At 37.7% G+C, this 5329-nt stretch overlaps 1 protein-coding gene across 2 annotated transcripts in view; it reads right to left on the bottom strand.

Annotated features, from left to right (window-relative positions):
* Positions 1-5329, bottom strand: part of FHL1 (four and a half LIM domains 1) — a 67858-nt gene that overhangs the window by 61523 nt on the left and 1006 nt on the right. The window lies entirely within an intron of this gene.

Below are 5329 nucleotides of genomic sequence, written 5' to 3' on the forward strand. Positions count from 1 at the left end.
AAAAAAAAAAAAAAAAAAAAAAAAAAACAACAATTTCATGTATGTGTGCGCAGTTTAATGATACCACACTGCACACATTTACTACAATTTAACTTTTGACCTAAGTTTGGAAGCAGATGCAATCTTTAAAAACTCTATCCCACAATTTCAACAGATATCTCCCTTTATAAAGGAAAAAAAAATACTTTCATGGAGCAAAAGCCCTAATTGTGATTTTCCAGGCTACCATGTCTAAAGACTCTTTTAATGTAATCTTTCATTTTTGTACCTATAGGCATACTTCATGTCTTGGCACTTGCCCCATAGGCTAGGGGAAATTAAACTGAGAGCCAGACCCATTCAAGAGGTTCCCCATCACTAAATATTCAATTACAATAAAGCAAATAACATGAAAAATTCCTGTACTGCCCACAACTGTTTGGAACATATTCTGAAATTAGGAAGTATTATACTCGGCCTTTTAGTATCCTTTATAGTATACTCCCACCAGAAGAGCTTGTTCTTTTGAGGGTCAGGCCATGAAAAAGTTCTTGACTAGGGGGAATCTTTAGGATATAAAAAATTACCTACCTATGAAGACAACCTAAAAATTCAAGCTGGAACTCTGATGTTAGCACATTAGATGCTCGACCCCTTTGAGCCTCAGTTTCCTCATCTGTAAAATAATGGGAGGTGGGTACTGACAGCCTGTTTTAGCATTGAAACTCGATCATTCAAGTTGGAAGAGGAGAAATTTAAAGAAGTTATCCTTAAGCTTCTTTAAATAGCTGTCAGGAAGATGCTATAGCATAGTTCTCCAACTGCCTGTCAGCTTTCCCTTTTCATGGGTTATGACCGTGACTTCTATCTAGAGATGTAGCAGTCATTCAGAAAATCTTCTAGTCATTTAAAAAAAAAATAACACACTATATAAGTTGGAGGTTTTGCAATGGGCTTGAATCCACCATTTTTAGAAAATACTGCATTTTTAAAGGACATACAAAATATTGTCATTAATTTATGGGTGGTGAATTATGACTGATTTTGGTTTTCTTCTTGAAGCTTTTCTGTATTTTCTGCATTTTCCTACAATAAAAGGTATCACTCTTATTGACAAATTTGATTTTCAAAAGGATCATTCATTCTTGCAAGTTCCATCAGATCGCTCAAGTCTACTCTAGAATGAATCAGTGGGTGATGGGACAAATCAGATGGTATCACCATGCATGTCTATACACAGTGGTTGATTACCCAAGTGGCTGACTGCTGTAGTAGTATCAGAACATTATTATTATAATCAGAATCTATGACTCACAGTTCCATGTGGAAATCAAAACATGCATTTTATCTAAGTAACATTTTTTCAAGCATCCTGGCCCTTGAGAATCATGGTTAAAATTCCTTTCCAATTGAAGTAAATGAAATGAAACATGCAGTCCTTTTCCTGTACCCCCCCCCCCCAAAAATGCTTTTCAGACAAAATGATTGTGATTGGGCTGTTTTTTAAATGTTTCCTCTTTTTGTGCTCTGAAACAAAACACATTAAAACTTAAAATAAATATTTAGTTGTCAAAACAAAACAACCCCATATGAAAAACACAAGAATGAATTTGATGCCGTGTATTATAAAAACATCTTCCATAGCAAGCACAGATGTTTAAATTGTGTAAAAAGAAGACAAAAACCAAATGTTGTCACTCCTATGTTCTACAGGACAGCCCTAAGAAAGGTGGAAGGTGAGCTACTGAAAGGTTAAGCACAGACTTCCATAACTTCCAGGTTCATGGTTATCAAAGCACAGCTTGGAAAATTCAGGTAAGATAGAAAATGAAGTTGGACAAAATGACAATCACTGTTTCAATTTGAGTAGATCTCTAGAACAAATTCCATGTAGAATTCAATTCTCATCAGCTGAGGAAGGTACAGCAATTCACCTCTCCATTCTCTACCTGAATATAATCCAACGTCTACTACACATTACCTCTCAAATTTACTTTTTTTTTTTTTTTTTTTTTTTTGAGATGGAGTCTAGCTCTACAGAGCCCAGGCTGGAATGCAGTGGTGCTCTCTCGGCTCACTGCAACCTCCGACTCCTGGGTTCCAGCAATTCTTTCTGCCTCAGCCTCCCGAGTAGCTGGGATTACAGGCACCCGCTACCACGCCTGGCTAATTTTTGTGTTTTAGCCGTGATGGGGTTTCACCATTTTGGCCAGGCTGGTCTTGAACTCCTGACCTCAGGTGATCTGCCCAGCTCGGCCTCCCAAAGTGCTGGGATTACACGTGTGAGCCACCACGCTCTGCCTGAAATTACTTTTTACCCAGGCCTACCTTCCTTTCTCCAAGAGGCTCAACTTACTTCCAACTTTTAGAGTAAGCTGCATGCCGGTAGAGTGCATCTGGCAAAAATTGTTGAGTGACCCCTGGGGGGGCAAAAGCGCCCTGGCTGAAAACCACCAGTGTGGCACTATCCACGCAGAGGGGGTTTCTCCAGGCACTCAGGAAGTAGCCCTGTAGAAGGTCAAAGATTTATTCGAGCTACTATTTAGGACTATCCACTCTTCTGGGCTCCATCATGCATTATTATCCATAATTCAAAGTTGACTCCAGAAAAATATTTTGGGGAGGCCCAATTTGCCATCAGAGATGCATTAAGTCACAGGAAGGGATGCTGGCCATCCACTTCTCCCTACTCTATACAGTAATACAAAGCTGAATGTAAACATCAAGAAATCGGCTGTCTTATTTATTTTTTAAAAAAAGAAAAGGCCATAGACCTTAATATGACTTAAAAAATACGATTTCCCAAAATGAAAAAATTAAAAAAAAAAAAAAAAACATGTCTTAGTTGAGAGGGCAAGTACAGTTTATGCAGTGAATAAGTGACTGGAAAGAAACGCCCCCACCGTTTGCATGGTTGTATAGAAGGTTGCTATGTGTCTCTCCAAAAAACTCCAGACAATTCTCGATTATTCACAACAGATTCACTATTTTTCATTTTCAAAACTGCATCAGAAAGGCGGAAGTCATTTCTTATCAACCAAATATCTCCACACCTAGCATGGAGCCTCCAACAGAGGAGGTAACTCGGCAAATGTTTGTTGAATAAACGAACAGTCATATATTCTGCTTAATTAAGTACACCATTGACCAAAAAAGAACCTTTCTCCGCTCTTCTCCCACAGGAGCTAAAAGAAAAGATCTTTTAAGAGAAAATAATTACAGTCTCCTCCCTTTTACCCCAAATCCAAACAACTAGATAGATCAATTAACAAAAAACGTTCAGTAGGCAAAAGTTGGGGAATGCAGCCAAATAGATAAGGCCTGAAGTTCAAGCAAGCAGGAACATTTGGTTCAACTCCCATAAGGTTATAAAAGCCAACTTGCTGGCACCAGAGGGGGGAAAAGGGAGAGGCATGGGGAAGAAGGGAACTAGGAGATGGAGAGTGGAAAAACAGGGTTCAGTCACAGGAAATTACCTTCCATGCCTTCAACAAACTTTTTTAATGCTCAAACTTTAGAGGTGAGGGTTAATTTCTCACATGAAAATCTGATTTACAAATTTTCAAATGCATATCAGCAAAATCTTTAAGAACATCTAGCAAGAGAATTTGATCCGACTTCTGTTAATTCCTGAAATGTCTTTCATGTCCTCGAGGGCAACAGATTCTCAAAAAGCCAGGTAAAAAATATGCCATTTACACCTTTTGTCCAGAGAGAAACTTAAAGCCCACTTCCTATCAACATGCTTCTCTCTGTAAAAGATTTTTACCACTTTCTGCATTCTACTCCTCAGAGAAAAACACATTAGGCTTAAATTTTATTATAAAAAATATGCTATTTTTTCTATTGTTATTTGGGCACAGAGTGAATACCATATTAATATTACAATAGTGTAAATAAATACATTTTTGTCGATCTTTGTAACTAAAAATCTATTTCCTCTTAAACATTTCCAGTTTGACACTTCCAGGAAAAAATAATAATAATTACTTTTTTTTTTAGTGGTCCATTCATTTAATATATATTAAATTACCTCCAATGCACTAGTATTATACAAGAGGAATTTTATCAATTTAAATCTTACACAATGTTTCTTCGTTTCACTCAAAAATCTAGACTTGGTTGAAAAAAATATTTTCCTTTTCTGAAAATTAAATATGGGAATGGTAGCCTAGAATTTCAAAAACCATATATGGTTACAGAATCTATATGATAGTCTTAGACTATGTACTTATTGTGAGGTGGTTTGCACAAATCATGGCCTATCTGACCAATTTCCTGTTGCATAGATTATATTGGCCCTTAAAAATGTTAAATAAGCATTTTTAAAGACTGAAGGTAAACACTTGATTGGAACCTTATGTAACCAAAAACGGGAAAACACTATAGTCTCACCACATAAAAGGCAAATGCCTGTTTAATACGTATTCTTCTTAAGCAAATATGAACATGAGTTTGTAAACGCAAAGCTACCATCCCAGAAGCCCTTGCTTCTTCAGTGTAAGGATCCAGAGGTCCTGGTTCTTGGAGATGAGCTGGGGCGGGAAAAGCTTTACAAAATTCCAGGGGGGCCGATAATTTAAACTTGTGCTATTCTGCAAATGTTCACATTTCCAAGGAACACCATAACATTTACATTAAAACTGTCTTAATCAAGATGACGGAAAAAATTATTCCTGCTGTTCTGTAAGCTTGCCATAGATTTGATAACTCAGAGAAGAATTACAAGCAATTACAAGATGATGGCTCCAATTAGGAAAACTGGATCTATTCCAAATCCAAATCAAAGGGGGCTCGGATAATCCCGAAGGGATAATTTAAATGAATACAAGGGGACTTCCAGCAAATACATACGCTTATTCTACTATTTCTACTCTTCTGAAAACCAAGCGAAATGCTACAAGGATGTTATCTCCTGCCCTTCAGGAATTCAAAATGCAAACCTGGCATACCATTAATAAGCCTTGTCCTTTTATTTTCCCAAGGGGTCTCCCTAGCATGGGGTGTTTATTGTAAAGGGCAATCAAAACAAACCTGAAAAATTTGCACATTCCCAAATGCAGAAAATAATATAGCGCTCACCACGAACGACACCAACAGTGACTTAGCCTTGATGATTTTTTAACCTTTACCTAGTCCTGGACGACTAAGAGCAGAGAGGAAAGGAAGAGAAACTTCGAAAGCAGAAATCTCTCTCCCAGAGCCTAGAACAGACGGCACCTTGTAAGGATTTCACGCTTTTTGAGACGGGAAAGGTCACGCCCTGCAGTTTTGAAAACCCATCTTCTAAGGCTCAACCCCCGTGATAGAACCTTCCTCGTGCTTCTCTAGATTCCACGCTGGAGCTGAA

This window comes from Piliocolobus tephrosceles, chromosome 12, assembly GCF_002776525.5.
Source record: "Piliocolobus tephrosceles isolate RC106 chromosome 12, ASM277652v3, whole genome shotgun sequence".
NCBI lineage: Eukaryota > Metazoa > Chordata > Mammalia > Primates > Cercopithecidae > Piliocolobus > Piliocolobus tephrosceles.